Consider the following 24247-nt stretch of genomic DNA (forward strand, 5'->3'; position numbering starts at 1 on the left):
TCATATTATAAAATGAACTTAAGGAAATGCAACATTCATCAAAACCCCCTGAACTAAGCCTTTTATTATCGTTGAGGGAAACAAACCCTCCAAAACACCTAGGAATATCTTCCCTTGTTAATTTTTCCCTTAATGGCCTGTCCTTATTTTTACAATTCACTTTGAATCTTAATTTTGTACCCCAAAACTCTTTAAGAGTTTCTCTTTGACTCTTGCATTTATTACCTTGATGAGTATGGAAGGGCAACTTCTAAGGCCTTGTGTGATCCTCTCTGAGCTGGATCCAGTGACTTATTTTTAAGGAATAGAATACAGCAAACATAGTGGAATATCACTTCTGAGACTAGGTTTCAAGACTGACTTCCATCTTGCTAGCTGACTTTCTCTTTTCCTGGCTTTGCTGAAGCAAATTGCCATGTTGGAGATGCCCATTTGGCCAGGAACCAAGGGTGGCTTCTAGCCAATATCCAGTGAGGAATCTCAGGCTGACAGCCTGTGAGGACCTGAGTCCTGCCAAAAACTACACGAATGAGCTTGGAAGTGGATCCTCCCTCAGTCAAGCCTTGAGATGAGATCCCAGGCCTGGCCAACACCTTAATTATAGCCTGTGAGAAACCCTAGAGCAGAGGACCCTGTGTAGCCATGCTTAGATTCTTGACCCACAAGAACTGTGAGATAATAAATGTGTTATTGTAAGCTGCTGTATTTTAGGGTAACTCGCTATGTAATATGCCACCAATATGCCTAGAATGGACTTTGTAGTAGTATTTCCTAGAAGTCAAAAGAATGATCCATGCTGGTCTTTCAATAGGAAAATATAATAATAGTGATAACAACATTATCTATCATTTATTGAACATTTCATATGTGCTGGGTATAAATTGTTTGTACTAAATTCATTAACTTATTTCATCCTCATGACAGCTCTATGAGGTAGGCATTATGACCTCCATTTTACAGATTAGGAAACTGGGTCTCAGGAAGCTTTGTTAACTTATTCACTGTAAAACAAATACTGGCTTGTATTACTTCAAAACACATGCTCTTAATCAGATAGATACATTTGGCTTCATCACAATATGATAATTTAAGATGAACTCTGTGCTTAGCTCAGGGCTTGGCACATAGGAGGCACTCAATATGTGTGAGCTCTGATTATTACACCTTGAGCTCACAGCAAAGAGCCTCTACGTCAGTCTGCATTCAAAAACCAGCTCCTTACACCCCGCTCGGTACAGTCTTGCCCATAGTGGTCGCGGTGTTCCACACATCCTGAATAAGGTCCTGCTTCACCAAGTGAGCTTAATAACTCATCGCAATACATCCTTTCGGGAGGCCCATCCTGTGGGTTGTGATGTGCTGAACTTATTTTCATTCTGCTTAGGTGCTGCCACTGAATTCGGGGGGTGCTTGATCTGTTCACATGGGTTACCCATGCCCAAATACAGATGCTGGGCTATTTAGAATAGTGATTGAATTTGAGGCACCAGTTGCCTTCCAATGATCTGTTGCAGCTGAAATTAAATACTCCGTTCTTTTATACCTCTACAAGGCTTGGTTAACTCCTATTTACAGATGGAATTTTACAGCTAGCATATTTTATAGAGCACTTACCCTAATGATAATAACAGAAACACCTTACAATTGTGTCAGCTTGACTGTTTATAAAACACTTTCCTGTGCATCTCATTTGATTCTATGGTACTTCATCTATCCCTTATGAGACAAATGACTTTCTACCTTGTATCATAGCTATTTATATACATGAAGCAGTATGGTCTGGTGGAAAAAACCACAGATTCTGGCGTCAGATAAAACATGGATTTAAATCCCAGATCCACTGCTTACTAGATGTGTGACTTGAATAAAATCATGATCTTCTCTGAGCTTCCTGTTTTCCTTATTTATAAAATGGGCTTAATCATGCTCATCTTGTAGGGCTGTTTTGAGGAATGAGATAACATGTAAAGTGCGGGAAAATTAATGAGATGTCAATTAATATTTTCTCAAATATATTATGAGTTTGTGTGCTGATACTAAGCAAAATCTGTGACTATTCTTCATATTTGCAATGGGCCTGGCATTGCATCTTCTGTCTTTGAGAAAGAAGCTCAGTACGTTCATCTTGGATGGGCAAACCTGAGGGTGGTCAGGAAAGTTTTTTCTTCCTAGTAGAGGGCAGTTAAATAGCTTGCCAAGGGCTCACATGGCTGATAAATGAAAGAACCAGAATTCGAATTCTGATCATTTTCTTCCTAGTCCAGTGCATCTTCTTCTAGTCTTTTGGATTGATTTCCAAGATGGATGTACTGGGAATAAAATCTCTTGTAGAAGAGAACCTATAGAGGGCCTAGGCTGGGTTCTCCACTAGGATTAAAATATCTTTGGGCATGCTGTGAAGAGCTTCTCTATCCCACTCCTCCATGGGCTACCAAGGAGACTTCTGAGAGTCATATTCACATGCTAGGGTCCAATAATAATACCTTAGTTGTTAGAGGGTTTGGGTAAATCTGACTATAGTCTATTGTCTGACTTTCACATTTACCCACTGGCTAATTTCTCCAAGGATTTCTGTCTAAATAGACACAAAGGGTTGAGGGATAGTGAAAGTAAAAACAAGACAAGCAGGTAAAACAGTAGTTTCTCTAAGAAGCTCTGTGAGACATTGGATGGGAGATAAGGCAGCACAGATTTTATGCCTACCTAATTGAGAGTTGGCTCAGAACATAGCCAACTCTGACACATGGGGTTTCCAGGGAACAGAACTCAGCTTTGGCGTTTGGAGGGCTGTGGTACATCAGTGACACCAGGAGCAACACATAGCTATCAATGCTATCCAGCTTCCAATAATTGGTACAGCGGTAGCACCTGGGGCCATTTTGTTTTAGGAACAGTGCAAGGCAGCCTCAGTGGCTTGATGTGGCTCTGGAGGCTTCAGGAATAGGTGGAAGCAGTATACTTGGTAGGAGTGTTAATGCCCTCATCATTCATGGTGGGCATTGGTAGCACTAATGAGGTGCCTGTACGGTGGCTTCTTTAGGTAGTGGAGGCCTAAGAGGTCCATCATGCTAAGAAGGCTTCTTTGTGGATAAACTTGAGACAACTACTGGGAATTAGGAGAAATAAATGGAGGACCTAGAGGTACCATAATAATGGGTTTGGGTAAAAAACCAGAGAAATGCTATTTATGACAATTAATCTTTTTACCTATAGCTTGGTATGATTTGGGTAATTACATATTAGTAACCTGAGACCAAAAATCAGATTGATAACAGTTTACCCTGTAAGCTGGAGCACTTCCTGCTCTGTTCCCCAGCATGAAAGGTGCTGATTGTCAAAGGTAGAATCCTCCCTTCCTCCTGTTCTTCCCTGCTTCCTGCTCCAATACCCTACAAGTTCAATACTATAATGCAATCAGGCAGAATTCCTGGGAGCACAGAAACGTGAAAGAGAGGTTTCTAAATGTGACTCCAAATCTCCGTGTGACTATTTGGAGTAACTCAAGACAATAGGCTAAAACTTTGGGGATGACTTGAGTGAAGGTGGGAGGCACTTTGGAGTTTCTGAGGTGTGGGAATAGGGGAGGCAGGGAGAGGAAAGCTGCCCCTTGTTAACAATATGCACAGAGACAGTGAGCCATTTGTCTTGCAGTGGGTGCCATGGCTGTGCTTCGCTCTTGCGAAGTGTTGCCCGTGCAACGGCGGAGGTGGTGGCATCATGCCTTTGCTGTCGTGATACAAATTGCATCTGCTTACTCTAGGAGGAATAAAAGAAGCTTTTTTCCCCTCATGATGATCTAACTGTCTTTCTTGTCCTTCAAGGTTAACCAAAGATGTGGTAAAGGCATTAGGTACATGCCAAGAATGACACCACCACCACCAGTGACAAGAGGAAACATATATATTCTAAGGTACATACACAGACACACTCTCTCTCTCTCTCTCTTTTCCTCATTAGTCCATTTGCCTTCTTACAATGGCTCAAAGACTGGATGAGACAGTTGTCTTCCTGACCAAACTAGATTTTCCCCAAAATGTGTTTCTAAGAGCAGTTGTTCCAGGGAACTTTAGTAGGTGGTAGACAAAAAAAGGCTTCCCTGATCGAGTAAGTTTGGGAAACATTGGTTTACACAATGTAAACATATTTCTCAACTGTAGGACTTCCCAGTGGGCTAATGTGTACAGAGACTGGGAGGGGAAAATAATAGGTGAAATATGAAGAATTTCCCAAAGAGAGTCAAGAAAGCATGTTACGAGAGGTTTTATGAGTGGGAGGCTCTGGCAACAGACGTCCTGGGTTTAGAGCCCAGCTAGGATCTGTCACTTGCTACTTATGGGAACTTGGAAGAGTTTGTTTCACCTTTTGGTGCCCCAGTTGTCTTCATCTTTTGAATAGAGATGATAATGATGATACCTATTTCATAGGGTGGTTGTAAAATATAAGGTGCTCAAAAGAGTTCTTGGTTCTTAGGAGATGCTCAGTAAGTACAGACTAAGATGATTGGACGCTGTAGCCCTTTTCCTGCAAAGCTGAGCTGGGTCCTTCTTATATAAAGATGACAGGGGGATGGCATGAGGGAAGAAAGCAAGTAAAGGAGGTCAAATCCAGCCTGAGCAGAAGGACTACGTTTCACAAGTCCAAATCTCAAAAATTACTTCTTTCCTCCAGCTCCAGATAGTTTTGCCATTTGCCAGCCTCAAATTGGTTATGTGTACGTTGTTGGAGAAAGGAGAGTGGACTAAATGGCTGAGGGGTTTTGTTAATTATCCAGTGACTTGAATGGCTTTCATTTCTGTATCCAAAAAGATGAATCTACTGTTACTGAATTGTGTCTTGGAATTTTGCTAGGACTAAGCAGTGATACCAAAACCTCCAAGATTAATCCAAGCCCACAATCAAGTTGAATTACCTTCTCACACTCCAGTTTCATCAGAAAATGGCAAGAAATAAAGCTGCACCCTGACTGGGCAAAGTGTTTTTTGAGCTGATGTTCTATACTTGCAACTTCTAGAGACAGGTGGTGTCATATAGAGCAGTAGTTCTCAAACTGTTGTGTGTGACAGGATCACCTGTGTGGCTTGTTAAAGTACAGAGGGCTGGGTCCCAGCTCCAGAGTTTTTGTTTCAGTAGGTCTAGGCAGGGGCAGGTTTGGAAACAGAAGGCTGAGGATTTTGTTCCCAAGTAATGCTAATACTGTTAGTCCAGGGACCACACTTTGAAAACTGCTGATATAGAGGTTAAGGGAATGGGCAGTGCAGGGAAATTGGATAGATCTGGGTTTAATTTCTAGTCCCACCACTTAAAAGATGGGGAATCTTTGTTGAGTTACTTACTTGTGTGCCTCAGGTCACCCATCTGCAAAGTGTGGACCGCAGTAGCACCTACCTCATGCGGTGGTTGTGAGGACTAATGAGTTAATGTACATGAAGCCCTTAGAATATTGCCTACTGTATTAGTGTTAGTTGTTACTCTTGTTGTTAGTATTGTTATTAGGAGGTCAGGCCACTGAGTTGGGACAGAATCCCTGGAAGTGGGAAAAGAGCATCCCTATGGCAAGCTGTATCGCTCCCTTTTAGTTTGCCATTTGAAAGGGACATTAATGGTAGGATGTGACACTTTGGTTTTCTAGAGATGGAGATGCTTTGGTGCAGAGCAAACTAAACATCTCCTGCATTGTCTGGTTAACTGGTCTCTCCTACTTCCCACCATGTCCACCCCACAACAGGCTTCTGTTCCACCACTCTTAGCAAAGTGGTAACAGTACAAGTTTGGCCACAGGCCTCTATGGCAGGTGTTCCACTCCTCTTTGGGAATCTCGTGGCAATATTTTTAGAGAACATTTATGAAGTGCTTTATTGTGTTCAAACCTCCATGGTTTGATCTCTCTTTTAGAGTCCCAGCTAATTAGGTTCTGATGCCTTTAGGTAAGTCACCCACAGAAAAGAGAAATGCACCAGTTTACAATCCATTCATCCTGCCCGAGGGGGGGCCTTGCTGTCCCCCTATACATCTAGTTTTGATGATAATTAAGAAGCTTGTTAGCACCACTAGGATGCAGCTCTGTGCCCTGGTTGGGGGAAGGCGAATAAATCTGGGCATAAGGTAACCAATGCTCAAGTCCTTTGGATGACAGTTGAATGTGTTTTTAAAGAGCAACCCCTGCACTTCATTGTGGTGGCTGATGCTGGTAGGCTAGAAGGGGAGGTTAATAATGCCCAGTGAGTCCATTAACTTTAGCCAAGTCTTTCTCGACGGACTAAAGTGGAGCGCAGTTCTCACCCACAGTGGCTTTCTCCCTCTGCTCATTAGTTAACGTCAGGGCTTTAGTAGCACAGAGCAAAAGAAAGCATGTGTGTGTTTGTGCGTCCCCATTTGCCTCTTCCCTCACCAGCTGAGAGTAATTCATTTCTTTCCTCAAAGGGAAATATGCCTTAATGATAAGAATCCTGGCCTATAAATTGATTCTAGAACTAGCATCACCTCTGACTTGCTTGATGACCTTGGATGTATAAGATTTTCGAGGCCTTTGTGTCCTTTTTCTGCAAAATAGGATGATCCTGATTTCCCCATCTCAGAACTGTTGACTATCTAATGACATAACTAGTCATGCTTTGGAAACTGATTGGCTCTTTAGGGACATAAGAGATAATTATTATACCCAACACATTTGGATTAAGAGATCCTGTGCTTTTTTTCACATACCTGCCCTGCCAAGCCTTATTTATATAGCTTTTAAAAACTAAAAACGTAAAGTGAATAACTGCATGTTTTTACAGAAATAAAAAGTAAATTATAGTTCAACATTTTCCACAGGGAAAAAGAAAGGAAATCCTCTACAATAAAAAGCATGGGGGGGTGGTACCTACTAGGTGCTTCCAATCAATCACTTTCAGAAATAAAAATGCACTTTGGAACTGACCACTAGATGTCAGTGTTTGACAAGCACAGAGTTATTCGCTGAGGCTCCTGCATTAGCGTCTGGCACCATTTCAGCTAACAAGTTTCTCTGCAAAGGAGAAGGAGTTTGTGTAACTGAAGCAAAGATTTTGCTTTCTCACTTCTCGCCCCATCTTGTGGGAAACAGCCTGATGCTCTGGGTAAGTCGCCGTTATCTTCACTTTCAGTGATTCCCTTTATAGATCTGCAGTCTGCTGAGAAGTTTAAAACACAAAATTAAACATGCGCTTAGCTCCCTGATGGCCACATACTTGTTTTTCTTCACAAAGGTGCTTTTTCTTTTTCCAGACTAGCCTTCCTGGCCTATCCTTTGTGTAAAATTAATCAAATCTAACAAGGAAATACTGCTCTTTGGGGCCCAGGTTCCAAAGCATTCCAATCAAGGTCTTTATTTTTTTGCTACAGAGTGACACTTGCTCTGATTTCCCATCGTTTTCTAAAAATGGCAGCTACTTGGTGTGTCAGTTTCAAAAAGAAAACGTGGTCACATTGTAGCTGTGCTAAACAGCCTCTGTCGTTTTACACTTTTATGGGAAGTCTTGAGAAGAGGCGATGTAATTAGGTTCCAGTTGTCTCTGTTGAACTCAGCTGCTCACCTTTCCTTGGGGGAAGATGAATTCCTGTTATGTTGGTTTCTTATCACTCCGTGGATTAGGGAGGAAGTGTGCATTGAATTCAGATGAAAGCTAGTGATAAAATCAATTTAGCTCTTTGAAAAGGCCACTTGCTCTGGGGGTTTGGAATTCAGACTTGAGGGGCTACTCCCCTTGAACAGTTTTCGAGGGTGGGCTAGTCAGGTTTTGGTGCCCTTCTTGCACCTCTTATGGGAGGCTAGCCAGTCAGATGCATTGAGAAAACATTTTGCAGAGTAATTCGGAATTGCAACCTCCCCTCCTTGGTTGGCTCTTATCCCTTTTGCTCTCCAGTTGGCCAAAAGGAATAAAATGGTTTAGTGACACAAAGTCAAAGGTGGCTTTCGTGTTTGGCCACACTTCCTGGAGACCAGTGGAGGGGGGCGGGATGTGACAACACTTACTGGTGCAGAGTAGTGCCCTGCTGCAGCATCCTGAGTGGCTGCGGGCCAGGAGCTGGCCTTGTCCTGGGCAGTGAGTCATCAGGCATAAGCGGCTTGCTCTCGGAGGCAGGCCTGGCACTGGTTTCAAGGTCCTCTTGGATCTGGTGCCTGTCTGCACCCACTTCACTGTGTCTCAGCCTCCCAGGGTCCCCTCAGTGGTGTTTGGAGTCTTAGAGGAAGAAAGGCCTCTCACCTTCTTGAAGGTTCATTTTCCATCATCTCCACTTCCTCCCCTGTGCCTGAGACCTTGTCCCTTCCTGAAAGGTCTTGTTCTGTACACATCAGCCTCTGGTCTGGTACCTCGACCTCTTCTTCTTCTTTCCCCTCTGCCTTGCTGCTGATGAGGGGGTTAAGAGCAATAGTTTGGCAGTCAGATATACCTCAGCCACTTGCTACCTGTCTGATGTCAGGCAAATTCCTTTATTTCTCTGAGCCTTGGTTTCTTATTAACAGTACTTACCTTGCTGTGTTTCATGAGGATTAAATGAGGTAAGGTATGTTATGTAAAGCCACTAGCACTTTGTAGGAATTAGGGGAACCATAGCTGCTGCTGTTAATTTTGTTGTCATGACTATTCTGCTCATTGTCTGTTTGCTCCCTTTTCTCTCTCCTCCCTTCAACTGTTCAATGTTTCTAATGCCTGGGTTATCCTTACATTTACTCATTAACATTTACTCACTATCCATTGCCTCTTGTTTTGGCAATTCTATTTTATTTATTTTTTATTTTTAATTTTTTTGGCAATTCTATTTTATTTCATTTATTTTTTGCTTTTCTTAGGGCCACACCTGCAGCATATGGAGGTTCCCAGGCTAGGGGTTGAATTGGAGCTGTAGCCACAGGCCTACACCACAGCCACAGCAACGCGGGATCCAAGCCATGTCTACGACCTACACCACAGCTCACGGCAATGCTGGATCCTTAACCCACTGAGCAAGGCCAGGGATAGAACCTGCATCCTCATGGATCTTAGTCGAGTTCATTACCACTGAGCCACGATGGGAACTCCCTCTAATGTCATTCTTAATCCCCCAAATCAGAAGCAAATATTCCTTCTCTCCTTCCCTTCTTTAACCCTTGCTTTGAAACTTTGTATTACATAGCACCATATATTAATATACCTAAGTGCTTGTTTTTGTGGCTCAGTTTGACTTTTTTTCTTGGAGTATAAATTCCTAGAGGTCAAGGACACTACTAGCCTGCCTGTGGTTATTTTGTACTGGACACCCTGCCTTTATGGGAACAGAGAGGGACTTTGCTGGTCACCATCACAGTGTAAGAATCATGTAAGACCTAAGTAAATAAGAATGTTCTGGTAGATCAAGGATTGCAGTGGTTGATGGAGAAAGTGATCTTTTCTAGAAATCTTTACAAATGGCTGTGTCCTCATTGGACTGAGATAAGTGAAGTGGGGACTTGGCCAATAAAATAAGCTGTTTGGATTCTCTAAGGACAATAGCTGTGGGTCCTGTGAGCCTGCATTGCTGGAATGCCCTGTCCTGCTGTAGCAAATGGCCAATAGCTTCAAAGTATATGTGTGTCAGCAGGGACCTGGCTGAGTAAGGTCTCAGTGGTGGTTTTGGATTGCATCAGGGTTTCTTCAGAGGGGATTAACACGTATCTGAATGTTTTCACCCAAACTACTCAGTAGGGCAATCCTTCATTACAAGCATCATAGTACAAATGAAAAGGTTGCTGTTTTTTTCTGTCTGCGGCCTGTCAATCTCACACATACAACACAGGCCAGGTCAAGACCTGACTGATTCGACTGGTAAGGATACAATGGTCACTTTTAGATTGCGACAGTTTAGTACTTACATAGATACTGAAAGAAGAATAAGCCGAAAGTGCCAGCTCCCTGTGGTCCTTGTCCCACACGCTAAAAAGGATGACATGGAAACAAAAGGGGACCAGATGATTGCAACGTGCGTGAGTTGTGGACACCCCATTGCTGGGAGGCCCAGTCTAGGTTGCCACTAAGTAGTTTTATATTCTGCAGAATACATATTGATATAAATTTAGGTTATGAATTACATTTTATATTTATATAAAATTTATATTTATGTATTATATATTGAAGCAGTTTGATATTCTGAAAAGGCAAGGCAGAAAACCCCATACCTCACTGGGACCTGGGAGGCAATGAGAAACTGCCTCATGACAGCCTCCAGGGCAGGGGGTTGGGGGGTGGGGGGAAGGGGAAGGTAGGCCAGTGAGAGGTGGCCTCATAGGCCTCCTTACAGGCCTCCTCCCATCCTCTGATGTTCTAGGAAGATCACTTCAAAGCATTGAAGTTCAACGCCATTGCCTGTGTGACCTATGTGATTGTGCCCAGGGTCGCCAGGGTGCTGTGGCAGAGCTGCTCCCCAGCAGGGCTCATTCATACCTTGTTTGGAGCCCAGTTACCTGTTGGCTGAGGTAGCTTTGGTTTCTGTATATAGAAAACTTCTGAAGAGCACCCCTCCCCCAATACCAGAGTCCAACCCCTACCCCCTTCTCTAGAGTCAGAGTTGAGGTAGTTGTCCACAAGACTGTTTACACAATTTGCTCTCATTCTTAGTTTTCATCCGAACCGTTATGCTCCCTACTTGTTAGCCTGATTCACTTCCTTGATTCCTTACCCAGGGTTTTTTCATCATAAGAAACACCAAATAAACTTCTAGTTAGGACAGGGATTACCCTCTGAATCTGGGTCTCCTTGAGCCTGGCGCCTCCAATTTGCTCTCCTGCTCACTTTGTCCTGAACATTTGCTTTCCACAGGTCTTCAGGATTCTGAACACATGTATGGCTTTTGACCAGAGGCCTAACCCTACCCTTTGTCACACATGTCCCTGTGGTTCCTGGTTGCTTTGCCTACCCTTGGAGTCCCAGCTTAATTGGGCTGTCAAACTCAAGAGCCTAAAGCTTTTCATGCTCCTGCCCTTGTTTCTGTCCCATTGTTCTACCTGGACCTTGGGTTCACATGTTCTTGATTCTTGACGAACTCCCTGCCCAGGTACCAACCTATTGCCTAGTCTAGAGACCTCACTTTAACATAGTGGTGTTTCTCTGGATCCTGGCTCTCTTCCCTGGATCTTCCTGCTTATGTTCTTAGACTACCAGCTTTCATAAAATGACATGTTGAAAGAGTCTAATCTACACAGCGAAGCTATGAACCAGTTGTGAGTCCTGGCCAAAATCAGTGCTGTGATAGGATACCACTATGTTTATATTCCTGATTTAATATTAGTGCTATGACGTAGTACTTCTTTTTCTGTTAGATACTGCAATTAGTAAGTAGAATATACTCCAGCTCTGCTCCCTTGGAGGTCCTACCCAGGAAGACAGTACTTAGGACAGGGGAGTTTGGTATGAACAGTCACCAGGTGTTTACTCTCTCTACCATGAATGAAGGGATTACTGCTGAGTCTTTTAGCGGATGACTATCTTTTTTTTTCTCCTCCCATTTTTTTTTTTTTTGGTCTTTTTAGGGCCACACCCTCAGCGTATGGAGGTTCCCAGGCTAGGAGTACAATCGGAGTTGTTGCTGCTGGCCTCACCACAGCCATAGCAATGCCAGATCTGAGCCGCGTCTGTGACCTACACCACAGCTCACAGCAATGCCGGATCCTCAACCCACTGAGCCAGGCCAGGGATTGAACCTGCAACCTCATGGTTCCTAGTCGGATTCGTTTCTGCTGTGCCACGACAGGAACTCCCTTTTTCTTCTCATTTTTAAATGTTTTTATTAGTGTAGTTGCTTTACAAGGTTGTGATAATCTCTGCTGTACAACAAAGTGATTCAGTTATACCTGTACACACATCCATTCTTTTTCAGATTAGGGGATGGCTATCCTGAGCAATATATTTTAAAAACTTAATTTCTTTAGAGCAGTTTCAGGTTTACAGCAAATTTGGAGGAAGGTGCAGAGATTTCCCATATACCCCCTGCCCCCACACATGCAGAGTCTCCCCCATTATCAGCATCCCCCACCAGAGTGGCGCATTGGTTACAACCGATGAACCTCCATTGACTCATCATAACCACCCAAAGTTCATAGTTTACCTTAGTGTTCACTCTTGGCGTTGTATATTCTATGGGTTTGGACAAATGTATAATGATGTGTGTCCATATCATAGTATCAAACAGAGTATTTTCACTGCCCTCAAAATCCTCTGTGCTCCACCTATTTATCCTTCCCTCCTTGTCTCCCCCCAGCCCTTGGCAACCTCTGATTGTCGTACTGTTTCCATAGTTTTGCCTTGTCCAGAATGTCATATAGTTGGAATCATAAGGTATGTAGTCTTTTCAGATTGGTTTCTTTTACGTAGTAATATGCATTTAAGGTTCATCCATGTCTTTTCAGAACTTGGTAACTCATTTATTTTTGGCTCTGAATAATATTCCCTTGTCTGGATGTACCACAGTTTATTTATCCATTCACCTACTGAAGGGCATCTTGGTTGCTTTCAAGTTTGGCAGTTATGAATAAAGTCCTTATAATCATCTGTGTGCAAGTTTTGTGTGGATATAAGTTTTCTGCTCCTTTGGGCAAATATCAAGGATCACAACTGCTGGATTTTATGGTAAGAGTATGTTTTGTGGAGTTCCCATCATGGCACAGCAGAAACGAATCCGACTAGGAACCATGAGGTTGCAGGTTCAACCCCTGGCCTTGTTCAGTGGGTTAAGGATCTGGTGTTGCTGAGAGCTGTGGTGTAGGTCGTAGACACGGCTCGGATCTGGTGTTGCTATGGCTCTGGGTAGGCCGGCAACTGTAGCTCAGACTGGCAGCTGTAGCTCTGATTAGACCCCTAGCCTGGGAATCTCCATATGCTGCAGGTGTGGCCATAAAAAGACAAAAAAAAAGTATGTTTTGTTTTGTAAGAAACTGCCAGACGGTCTTCCAAAGTGACTGTACCATTTTATATTCCCACCAGCTATAAATGAGAGTTTTTGCTGCTCCACGTCCTCACCAGCATTTGATGTTGTCAGTGTTGCAGATTTTGGCCATTCTAATAGATATATAGTGCATCTCGTTGTTTTAATTTGCATTTCTCTGATGACGTATGATGTGGAGTATCTTTTCATGAACTGAGCAAATTATTTAAAAGCAATCATAGGAGTTCCCGTCGTGGTGCAGTGGTTAACGAATCCGACTAGGAACCATGAGGTTGCAGGTTCGATCCCTGGCCTTGCTCAGTGGGTTGGGGATCCAGCGTTGCCGTGAGCTGTGGTGTAGGTTGCAGACGCGGCTTGGATCCCGCGTGGCTGTGGCTCTGGCGTAGGCCTGGGAGCCTCCATATGCCACGGGTGCAGCCCTAGAAAAGACAAAAAGACAAAAATAAATAAAAAAAGCAATCATGGAGGCATCCAGTTATAGTTGGGGTTGAGGGTAGGGATCCGTTATTCCCTATCATCATTACTCATCTATCCATCCATTCATCTATTCAAGAAATATTTACTGAGTGTTTTTTTATGGACCAGGCACTGAACTAGGCCCATATGTGAGCAAAACAGGTACTATCTGAAATTCTCATGAAATTCTAGTTGGTGATATGGAGGGAAGAAAACATTAAACAGCTATACAAAAATAAGGTGGAATCGAGTATTGATAAGCATTATAAAGAAAATAAATTGGTTGGAGTTCCCATTGCGGTGCAGTGGAAACAAATCCAAGTAGCAACCATGAGGACAGGGGTTCAATCCCTGTCCTTGCTCAGTGGGTTAAGGATCCGGTGTTGCTGAGTTTGCAGATGCAGCTCGGATCTGGCATTGCTATGGCTCTGGTGTAGGCTGGCAGCTGTAGCTCTGATTAGACCCCGAGCCTGGGAACCTCCATATGCTACGGGGGTGGCCCTAAAAAGACAAGAAGGAAAAATAAAAGAAATTGGTGATGTGCTGGAGTAGACATCTGCTAGACAGGAAGGACCTGTGTGAGGAGGGGGGTATGTGATTTGTGTAAATTTCAGGAGGATTAGAATTCTAGGTGGGGTTGGGGTGGGGGTGAGGAATAACTAGTACTGAGGCAGTGAGTTGGGACTCAGCATTCTAGGCAGAATATAAATAAAGCTGTGGTGTCTCAGATAGTCTTCACAGAAGGCTGTGGTGGTGGGTTTTGGAGGGGGAGAAGGTGGAACTGTGAGGACATCTCAATTGGACTTCCTTTCATCAACACCCCTCCAAACATATAAGGACTCAGAGAGTTGGCAGGCCTCTCGCCCAGACACAGAGGAAATGGAAAGTGAGGGAGGCTTTCAGTCCCTGGCATCCATTCTGATGGGGAGGAGTTGGCAGAGATGATTGTGGATCCACTTCTAGGAGGCAGGAAAGCATGACGCTGATTCCTTCCCTCCATCTCTCTCTTTACGCACCCTTTCCCTCTTCTCTCTCTATACATCTAATGAAAGAATTTGACAGATTAATGTTATTAATTTAATTAATGTTCTTAATTAACATTAATGAAATGTTAGTGGTTGTATGGGATCCCTCCTGTGGGACTCCTGGAGAAAAGGCAACAAATACAGAAATGAATGAACAAAATGATTGAGCATCTCATGTTGGAATTGCAAACTCTGGGCTGGCTAGGTAAGGGAGAAATCCCCTTTAAATCTATGGACATCTCTCGTCTACATTTTCCAGATGCATGATGTCTCCTGTCCTGACCTCCATCTAGACTCCTTGCTAATGTGCCCTCCCTGTCCTAGATTGGGAGGTGGTTCTAGATGTGTGCTTAGCAGCCTCTGGGGATCATCCACATTTTCCATCTGCTGCTGGAGCCCATTTTCTTGAACCTTGGTTTCCTGCCTGAAGACAGGAACAGTTTCTACCCCCCACCCCCCACCCCCATGAGCTTGGAAGGCTGACAGAGAAGATTAAGATCATTGCCATCAAGTTTTTATCTGCTATAAGCAAAAACAGGAAACCAAGAAATAAAGGCACAGCTCAGCAATAGCTTCTGAGTGGGTAACATGGGAGAAGTTTTTCTTAAATCCTCTCCCCATGTACCTTCCCACCCACATGTTCTTAGTCAGATTTATTTTTTGCATATCAGTTTCTGAGGATGACAAGAAGTTTGCCCTTTTCTTAACTGTGGTTTTCAGAAGCAGATTATCCTGCACTTGGTTGAGACCTCTTACCGAACCCTTGGAATAAATAATATCCTCAGCTCAGAGAGTGGGTGTTGAATAGAGATTTTATGACTCATAACGGAGTGTCAAAATAGCCATTGCTGATGTATGGGTCCTTTGTCAATTTTGGAAATGACACTGAGGAGAGCCACACTCTCCTCTTGTATTGAAATGCTGTGATTGAGAAAAGTTTCTAAGAAGAATGTTTAGCATCTCTTGATATTTAAAAGTCTCACATGGAGTAGTGGCCTTTTTCAAAGGTGACCGGGGTTTGGCCTGGAAAGGCAGTTGTCTGTCCTCAGAGGAGGGGACCAGAGCATTTCTCTGGGGAGTGTGGTAGGGGGCAGCTCCAGGATGAAAGGAGAAAAATACTGGCATTTCCCTGGCCTGTGTCTTGAGGTGCTTGTTTCCATAGGAGGATGGGGTCAGGGTTGTATGCTTTCACTAGAGTAGATGGAGAGATCTCATGGTAGCAAGCAGTTAGGTGACCTTTCCAGGGCTCTGGCCTTTGCTATTCTCTCTCCTGCTGGAGGAAATAAAAAGGGGGGTCCTCTCACTAGGCCTGTGGGTCTGAGGGCAGCCTCGCCTAGAGCTGAGCCTCTCTCTGGGGTTATTATCTCTACTGCCACACTCAGCACAGGCCCCGTTAGTGCAGCCCTCTCATTAGTGGTTGTTTTGAAGGAATGAGGTTCTGTGATATGCCTCTTGGACTATTAGTGCTCCACGTAAATCCCATTTGAACAACAGATTCTTATTAATATCTATCGTGTTCCTGATACAGTGGGCTGTGTTCCTGCTCCTCATGAGTTCAAGAGCCTGTTGGGGAGATTTTACCAACCTGGTTTTAAAGAAAAATACAGGTCAGCATAAAAAGGGATGCTAGATTGTGTGATTCAGACTGTAGGGCTTAATGGGGAAAAGGAGGGAGAAGTAAGGTGGGCTGGCGAGGCTAGAGAGGACTTCTTGGAGGATGTGGGCCTTAAAGGGTGAATAGAACCCAGTTGGTTGAAGAGAAGTGAGTACATGTGAGGCAGAGGGGCCAGCAAAGGTATGGAGGACCAGCTGTGGTGCATGTATGCACGAGGGCATTGCAGGATGGTCCCGCAGTGTTGATCTTTCGGACAGGAAGTGTTCTTGTTGAGGGTTGTGAGGCTGGAGGGTTGGATAGGCATACATGGGGTCAGATAATGAGCATCTCAGAAGCCAGACAGGCTTTGATTTGAAGTGTGTTTATTAGGTTCTTCTGTTTGCAAGGGATAGAGATTCTTTCAAATGATCTTAAGTAAAGAAGCGGGGAATATTCTAAAAGAGCTATAGAGGAAAAAGGTTTTTAGGGGACTTGAAGATCAGGAAGCAAGAGTGCAGTGGGACCTCATGGGGACTGTACTTGGATCGTGGCAGTTTCAGGGGCAGCAGGAGGATTTGAGACTTTTCTTGCGAATGTGGTACTAGTCACACGACTCAGCCCTAATCCTCCTCACTACTTGCTGTCTTCCTTTTCCCCTCTGCTCAGGTTATCCTTCCTATTGTTCCCAGTTCCATTTTACTCATTGTCTCTGCTTCCTTATAATTTTGGTTTGTATAGCCCGTCAAGGCTCCAGCTTTCTATTTTCCCCCTAAAAGTTCTGACTCTTCCTCATGCCTTCTCTCCAGGCATCTAAAGGCCTCAGCTCCTGCACTCCTTCCTGTATCTTATAATTGCTTTGTTACTTGTCTGTCGCTCCCACTAGAATGCAAGCTCCATATGGGCAAGGCTTTGTCCATCACTACTCTGTTCTACTGCATAGCCATGTATCAGGTGTGCTCTTGATGCTCACTGGACATTTGCTGAATGAAAGAAATAGTGAATGAATGACAGTTTCCAGGCTCAGGTGGGAGGGCTGAGTACCCAGAAAAGATCCCAGAACAGTGCAGAAGCAACCAAGAAAGAGAATAGTCTTTCTGCAGATGTCTTTTCTGAATTAAAGAGAAAGGAAGGACAAAAGAAAGTATTTAGGTAAATGGAGTTTATTATAACATTTCAATAAAGGCAAAGGTACTTGCTTTGTACTCAAGAATTTCTAATTCTTTTAGTTTTTGCTGTCACTAAGTAATGATTTGCTTATAATTAAAAGAAAAAGTTAAGCTGAGTATTTTTATTTTCTGGCTAAATTAACAATAGTACATTTTCCTAATAAAACAATTATATCACTGTTAGAAAGTGAACCTGCAGGTGATTGTGTTACAACCTTTCTTCTTTTAGTTTTTCCACATCTGAAGAAAGCGCATGTGTTGGGTGTAGGTTAGCTTAGGCACCAGTTTTTATTTGGTGGAAGTTGTCTGATGTGTCCAAGATGACAATATATTGAAGTGTGATCCACAGACCATCTACCTTAGGGGTAGGGGGAAACTGATGGCCATGCTGATATGAATGCTGTGTGGACATGGACTCTGGGGATGGGGCCTAGCAATCTATGTCCAGCAAGTCCTTCAGGTGAGTCTGAGGCAGGCTCAAGTTTGAGAACCACTGGGATAGGAGGAGTGAAAGAGTTGCCCGGGGGAAACCATTATGCCCCTTTACCAAATTAAGAGACAGATGGAGTTCCTGTCACGGCTCAGTGGAAATGAATCTGACTAGCATCCATGAGGACGCAGGTTCGATCCCTGGCCTCATTCAGTGGGTTAAGGAACCAGCATTGCCGTGAGCTATGGTGTGGTTTGCAGACATGGCTCAGATCTGGCATTGCTGTGGCTGTGGCGTAGGCTAGCGGCTACAGCTCCAATTGGACCCCCAGCCTGGGAACCTCTATATGCAGGGATGAGGCCCTAGAAAGACCCCCCTCCCAAAAAAAGACAAATTAAGAGACAGATTTATCATATTAAGAGAACTCTGATTATAGTTTTCATGGTTCTATTGGGATGATCATAGCCTGATACAGATGTTGGTGGGCTGACAAATGTTTCCTATTTGTATGCAGGGTGCTGCCAGTTCCAGGGCACCTGCAGGCTAGGCTTTCTTAGTGGTCAAGGTCACCCTGTCATGGGGTTTTCTCAGCTCTAGGTAAGTAAGGTACTGCAGTGGAGTGCCAGGTGGAAGTGACATTACCTATGTCAGAAACCCAGATAAGTTTTTTGAACTCGTAAGTATGTCAAGGGCTGTGTCTAAGTGTGCAAGAGAATTTGAAAAGAAAGTGTTCTGCACCTCCACTAAAATGGCCAGGGGAACCCCCTGATTGTTGGGCTGGCTTTAAACATTCTTTAGAAAGCTAGATGGTGTGTGTAAAGACAGGCATTGTTTCCAGAAAAGCTCCATGACGAGGAACTACAGTTGAATAGAAACATAAGATTGTCATATTAGAAGGTGCTCTTTGCCAAGAAGACTCTTAGTTTCTTCTTGATTCCTAACGGAAACATTTCAGCTTTAATTTCAAGTCTGATTCAATCATAGATGGCATTTTAAATTTCGTTAGGGAAAGATCATGTAGCACTTTGTGAAGCTCTCTAATGATACTCTTTGAAGCATTCTGGGGGTCTCCCACGGTCTCGCAGGATTAAGGACAAGTGGTAGATAAAAATGGTAGAACATTCTAATAAATAGTAATAATAAAATAGCTCCGTACGGTACATCTCTGTGAAGCACCATTTCTCAAACGATATTACGTAAGGCGTTCTACAAAATGGAAACAGTGATTCTGCCAACAAAAAGTGCTCTATTGTTAGATAAATTTGTGATGCTGCCTATTAGAAAGCCCCTTTAGAGATTCACGATTTCATGTCAAGGCTCTGATAAGTCTTGCTATAAAGTCATCTGTTTAACTTTGTGCCATCTGTTTTTCCCCCAAATTTATTTTGCCTCCTTCAGTTGACCAGTTTCTTCAAATGGAAACAAAATGTGGATCAACTAACCCAGATAAGTTTATTGAACTCAGTATTTTACTTCAGACATACAAGTCAGGAGGCAGTGGCTGACTGGTGCAGTTCCCTTTCTTAGAAGGTTTGTGAGCCCCGTTGCTATAACTACAGAATCTTCCTTAGTCATTGGCACCAGCTTGAAGGATATCACATTTTTCTCAGACAGTGGCCTTGATTTCCAAAGCATCCTTGTAAATAATACCTAACTTTGGTAGAACTTAAAAAAATTCATTATTACATACAATCCTATCAACATTTATTTGAAGAAGGTATTATTATTCCATTTTCAGAGGCTCTAAGAGCTTAAGTATCTGCCTAAGCATGGTAGATATAAGGGATGGGTTTCCCCTCCATAATGTGGGTGGGCCTCATCCAATCAGTTGAAAGCTTTAAGAGCAAAAACCGAAGTTTCCTGAGAGGAAGAAGTTCTGCCTCAAGACTATAATATAGAAATTCTGCCTGGGGTTCCCGCTTGGTGGCCTGCCCTATAAATTTTGGACTTGCCGGCATCTGCAGTCTTGTGAGTCAATTCCTTAAAATAAATCTCTTAATATACATATATACCCTGTTGGTTCTGTTTCTTTGGCGAACCCTTGCTGATACAGTATCTAAATTCAAGCTGCTGTCATGCAGTCAGTTTGAATCAGCAGACTTGATGTCTAAAGCCTGTAGGCTTTAACTACTCTAGGGAACAGCCTGGTGATGAAAGTTTCCTTATAAGTTTTGTTTGGAACGGCCTACATTCCCCTCAAAGGGGATTTTCCCAGGGACCCCTACCAAACACCACTTCACTTTCACCTTCTTATTTGGGAAAAACAATCCAGTGGGTTGTCAAGCAGAGTTTTCCTACCCTAATTCAGGAGAAAATATCCCAGAATTCCCAGAGGGTTAGCTGATATTTCTCTGGGAACTGACAGGGCAACTTGCTCTACCTGCATTAGGTGTCTGCTGCTTTTTACTGTATTTTGAAGTGCTTTCACAGATGTTATCTCAAAGCTTTGCTGTAGGTGTGGCAGAGGCTGCTATTTGCTTTCTTTTTTTTTTTTTATTTTCCCACTGTACAGCAAGGGGGTCAGGTTATCCTTACATGTATACATTGCAATTACAGTTTTTCCCCCACCCTTTCTTCTGTTGCAACATGAGTATTTAGACATAGTTCTCAATGCTATTCAGCAGGATCTCCTTGTAAATCTATTCTAGGTTGTGTCTGATAAGCCCAAGCTCCCGATCCCTCCCACTCCCTCCCTCTCCCATCAGGCAGCCACAAGTCTCTTCTCCAAGTCCATGATTTTCTTTTCTGAGGAGATGTTCATTTGTGCTGGATATTAGATTCCAGTTATAAGTGATATCATATGGTATTTGTCTTTGTCTTTCTGGCTCATTTCACTCAGGATGAGATTCTCTAGTTCCATCCATGTTGCTGCAAATGGCATGATGTCATTCTTTTTTATGGCTGAGTAGTATTCCATTGTGTATATATACCACCTCTTCCGAATCCAATCATCTGTTGATGGACATTTGGATTGTTTCCATGTCCTGGCTATTGTGAATAGTGCTGCAATGAACATGCGGGTGCATGTGTCTCTTTTAAGTAGAGTTTTGTCTGGATAGATGCCCAAGAGTGGGATTGCGGGGTCATATGGAAGTTCTATGTATAGATTTCTAAGGTATCTCCAAACTGTTCTCCATAGTGGCTGTACCAGTTTACATTCCCACCAGCAGTACAGGAGGGTTCCCTTTTCTCCACAGCCCCTCCAGCACTTGTTATTTGTGGATTTATTAATGATGGCCATTCTGACTGGTGTGAGGTGGTATCTCATGGTAGTTTTGATTTGCATTTCTCTTATAATCAGCGATGTTGAGCATTTTTTCATGTGTTTGTTGGCCATCTGTATATCTTCTTTGGAGAAATGTCTATATGCTATTTGCTTTCTAATACCAGTTTCCCCTTTCTTCCCTAGTAAAACCCCTTAATATTTTGCTGAGTTATTGCTAACCAATAAAAAGACTACCAGTCATTCTTGGAGCTAGGAGAGGCTAGCTTCTTTTGGCAGAGTATATAGCGCTGTGGTTAGGCACACATATCCTGTAATCAGGCTATGTAGGTTGCAAATCTCTGCTTCATCTCTTACTAACTGCTAATTCTCTGTGCCTCAGTTTCTGCATCTATTAAATGATGTGATAGTACTACTTAGTATATTGAGTTTCTTTGATGAATCAATGAGTTTTTTTTGTTTGTTTGTTTGTTGTTTCCAGGGCCACACCCGCGGCATATGGAGGTTCCCAGGCTAGGGGTCTAATTGGAGCTGTAGCCGGTGGCGTAGGCCACAGCCACAGCAACACAGGATCCGAGCTGTGTCTGTGACCTACACCACAGCTCATGGCAATGTCAGATCCTTAACCCACTGAGCAAGGCCAGGGATCGAACCTGCAATCTCATTGTTCCTAGTCAGATTCGTTAACCACTGAGCCACGACAGGAACTCTGAATCAAAGAGTTTGTATTTGTAAAGCCGTCAGGACAGTGCCTGGCACAATGGGAAACACTCTAGAAGTGCTAGCTATGGTTTTTATTTTGCCCAACAAGAGGTAAGTGGAAGTGTTGTGTGAGAGATCTAGGAAGTGGTGCTTGTTCTTTGCTTCCTCACAGCTGAAATGTCCTTAGAGCTTGAACAGCCATCTTGGAACAGGAGGTAACAAGCTAAGGATCATGGAATATTGAGCTAGAGCTTGGGGCCAGCTGTGGAGGTACGCAGCAGTCCTGGAATGCCTATCTCCAGACTTCTTTTCATGAAAGAGAAGCTTCTACCTTGTTTAAGATACTGCTGCTGTTGTTTTTGTTTTGATGTGCAGCCAAATTTAATACTAATTCAGTGAGGATGATAGGCGGTACTAACCTCTTTTTACTGTTGAGAGATTCTCACAAATCTGCGACCCAGTAAAGTTACCCAGTAAGAGTCAGAATGTTGGATTGAGGTGAAAGCAGTGGTTAAATAACCCTTATATAGTCCAGTTTGTGAGCTGGTATGAGGGAAATCTGCCAGGCCTGTGTTTGGGAAGAGGTGTTCCTTTTCATCCCAGTCCCATCCTCACCTTCTTCTTCTAAACCAAGCAGAGCTGCTGGGTCATTAACTGCCTTTCCTCCTATGTAGAAGTCATAAGAAGACTGGGACCACATTGATAGTTGTATTTAAGAGGCAGTCAGGGCCCTTTGTTCTCCACAGCAGAGTTATTTTCTAGACTCATTGGGGTATTGTTTCTATTTCCATCTTTCTTCCTGCAATCTTTCTTTCCCATTTCCCACTGTGCATTGAATCTAATTGACCCCATCAGGTTCAACCCCAAACCCATGTCCTTCAGACCACCCTCTCTGTTATTCTAGCTCTCTTTAAACAGCTTATTCTGTTTAGAACAGTTTATTCCAGCAGGGAGATCCAGCTTCTTGCTTCTCGCTGATGGAAGGAGACATTGAGCCTTCATTATCTGAAAAGGTTTGAAAGCAATGTCCATGAAGCAATGAAGAAAGAAGGGCGGTCTCTCCTATGTAGCCACATTAGCTGAATGAAACATGGTGTGCCCAGTGGAGTGATGTGGCACAGATGGCCTCCCCTCTTTGAACCCCATACTCCTTTTTTTTTTTTTTGGTCTTTTTGCTTTTTCTAGGGCCACACCCGCGGCATATGGAGGTTCCCAGGCTAGGGGTCGAATGGGAGCTGTAGCTGCCAAGCCTATGCCACAGCCACAGCAATGAGGGATCCGAGCCGCATCTGCGACCTACACCACAGCTGCTCACGGCAACGCCGGATCATTAACCCACTGAGCAAGGCCAGGGATCGAACCCGCAACCTCATGGTTCCTAGTCGGATTCGTTAACCACTGTGCTACAATGGGAACTCCAAACCCCCATACTTCTTACTGATGTTATCCAGATGTTATTTATGTTACTCAAGATTTGGGGTGATGGAGAAGTATTATATATTGCTATGTTAACCAAGAATAATTTGGCTTTCCACTTCTTATTGCCTAGGGCCTCCCTTCACATATCCAAAATATCTTTTTATGTTTAGTAGTACCCTACTTTAGTAGCTCAAAAGAACTGTCAGAGGCTATGAAATGTGTTTTTCTTCTCTGTTCCTACTACTTTCTTTGAGGGGGTAGGGAACATATCCTTACTGGTATGAAATATGCCTCCTTCTTTAGAATGAAGAAACAGAAAATTACTTTTGAATTTAAAAAGATAACTTTTAAAATCAGTGTTACACTAATAATATTTGCTATTATTGGTTACTGTGGAAAACACTGTGTGAAATCCTTAATGTATATTATTTGGTTTCATCATCAAACACCATGGGTAGGTATTGTTATTGTTCCTATTATGCAGTTAAGGAAAGAAGCTCAGGAAGGTTAAGTAGCTTGTTTGAGGTCCCACAGCTGGTTTTTCAGCTCAGGTCAATCTGACTCCAGATTCTATGAATTCAGCCATATGTTGTACTTACTGCTTCTTTTGTTAGTACTCCTTATTTAATCTGTATGAGTTAATTATCATTTGGCAGTGTGATATAGTGGAGATAATGGCTCTGGCATCAGACCTGAGTTTGAATCTGAACTTGTTCTCTTGCTAGTGCTTTGACCTTGGGCATACCTACATCACTTAAATTAAGGGGTGAATGAATGAATGAGTAAATAACCTATCTTATGTGGTGAGGATTAGATGTGAACATGCCCAGCACACAGCAGATGGTTGATGAAAGCTTCCTCCATCTATTCTTCCTTCTCTCACATGGTTAGCTTGTGTTTTTCCAGTGAGACTCCTTTAACACAGGGGCCATGTCCTTGGTGTCATGTATAGCCTCAGTATCATATACAGTGCTAGGCACACTATAAGAAAGCAATAAATTCTTTTATATTAACACTTTTTGTATTTATGTAATGATTTTTAAATTGAGTTATAATTTATATACAATATTATATTATTTCCAGGTGTACAACATAGTGATTTGATATTTTTACACATTATGAGATGATTACCTTAATAAGACTAGTTACTATCTGTTACCATACAAATTTGTTACCATATTATTGACTACATTCTCTGTGGGTACATTACATTATTTTAGATTTGGAAGTTTGTATCTCTTAATCCTCTTCACCTATTTTGTTCTCTTTTCCCCTCTGCAACCACCAGTTTGTTCTCTATATTTGAGTCTATTTTGA

General features: G+C 43.0%; 1 long non-coding RNA gene across 7 annotated transcripts in view; it reads left to right on the forward strand.

The window, feature by feature from the left end:
• The window catches only part of LOC102165926 (uncharacterized), a 1721850-nt gene that overhangs the window by 150340 nt on the left and 1547263 nt on the right, over positions 1-24247 (forward strand). For 3 of the 7 annotated variants that reach the window (XR_014835567.1, XR_014835566.1, XR_014835564.1), the window contains one exon: positions 3822-3910. The exons of the other annotated variants lie outside the window; for them this stretch is intronic. This is a non-coding gene — a long non-coding RNA (uncharacterized LOC102165926). The remainder of the gene's footprint in view (positions 1-3821; positions 3911-24247) is intronic. 7 annotated transcript variants of the gene reach the window in all.

Source organism: Sus scrofa, chromosome X, assembly GCF_054392235.1.
Source record: "Sus scrofa isolate SSC_HxYL_T2T_F1_AM1 chromosome X, Sscrofa_HxYL_maternal_Yorkshire_Landrace_v2.0, whole genome shotgun sequence".
Taxonomy (NCBI): Eukaryota; Metazoa; Chordata; class Mammalia; order Artiodactyla; family Suidae; genus Sus; species Sus scrofa.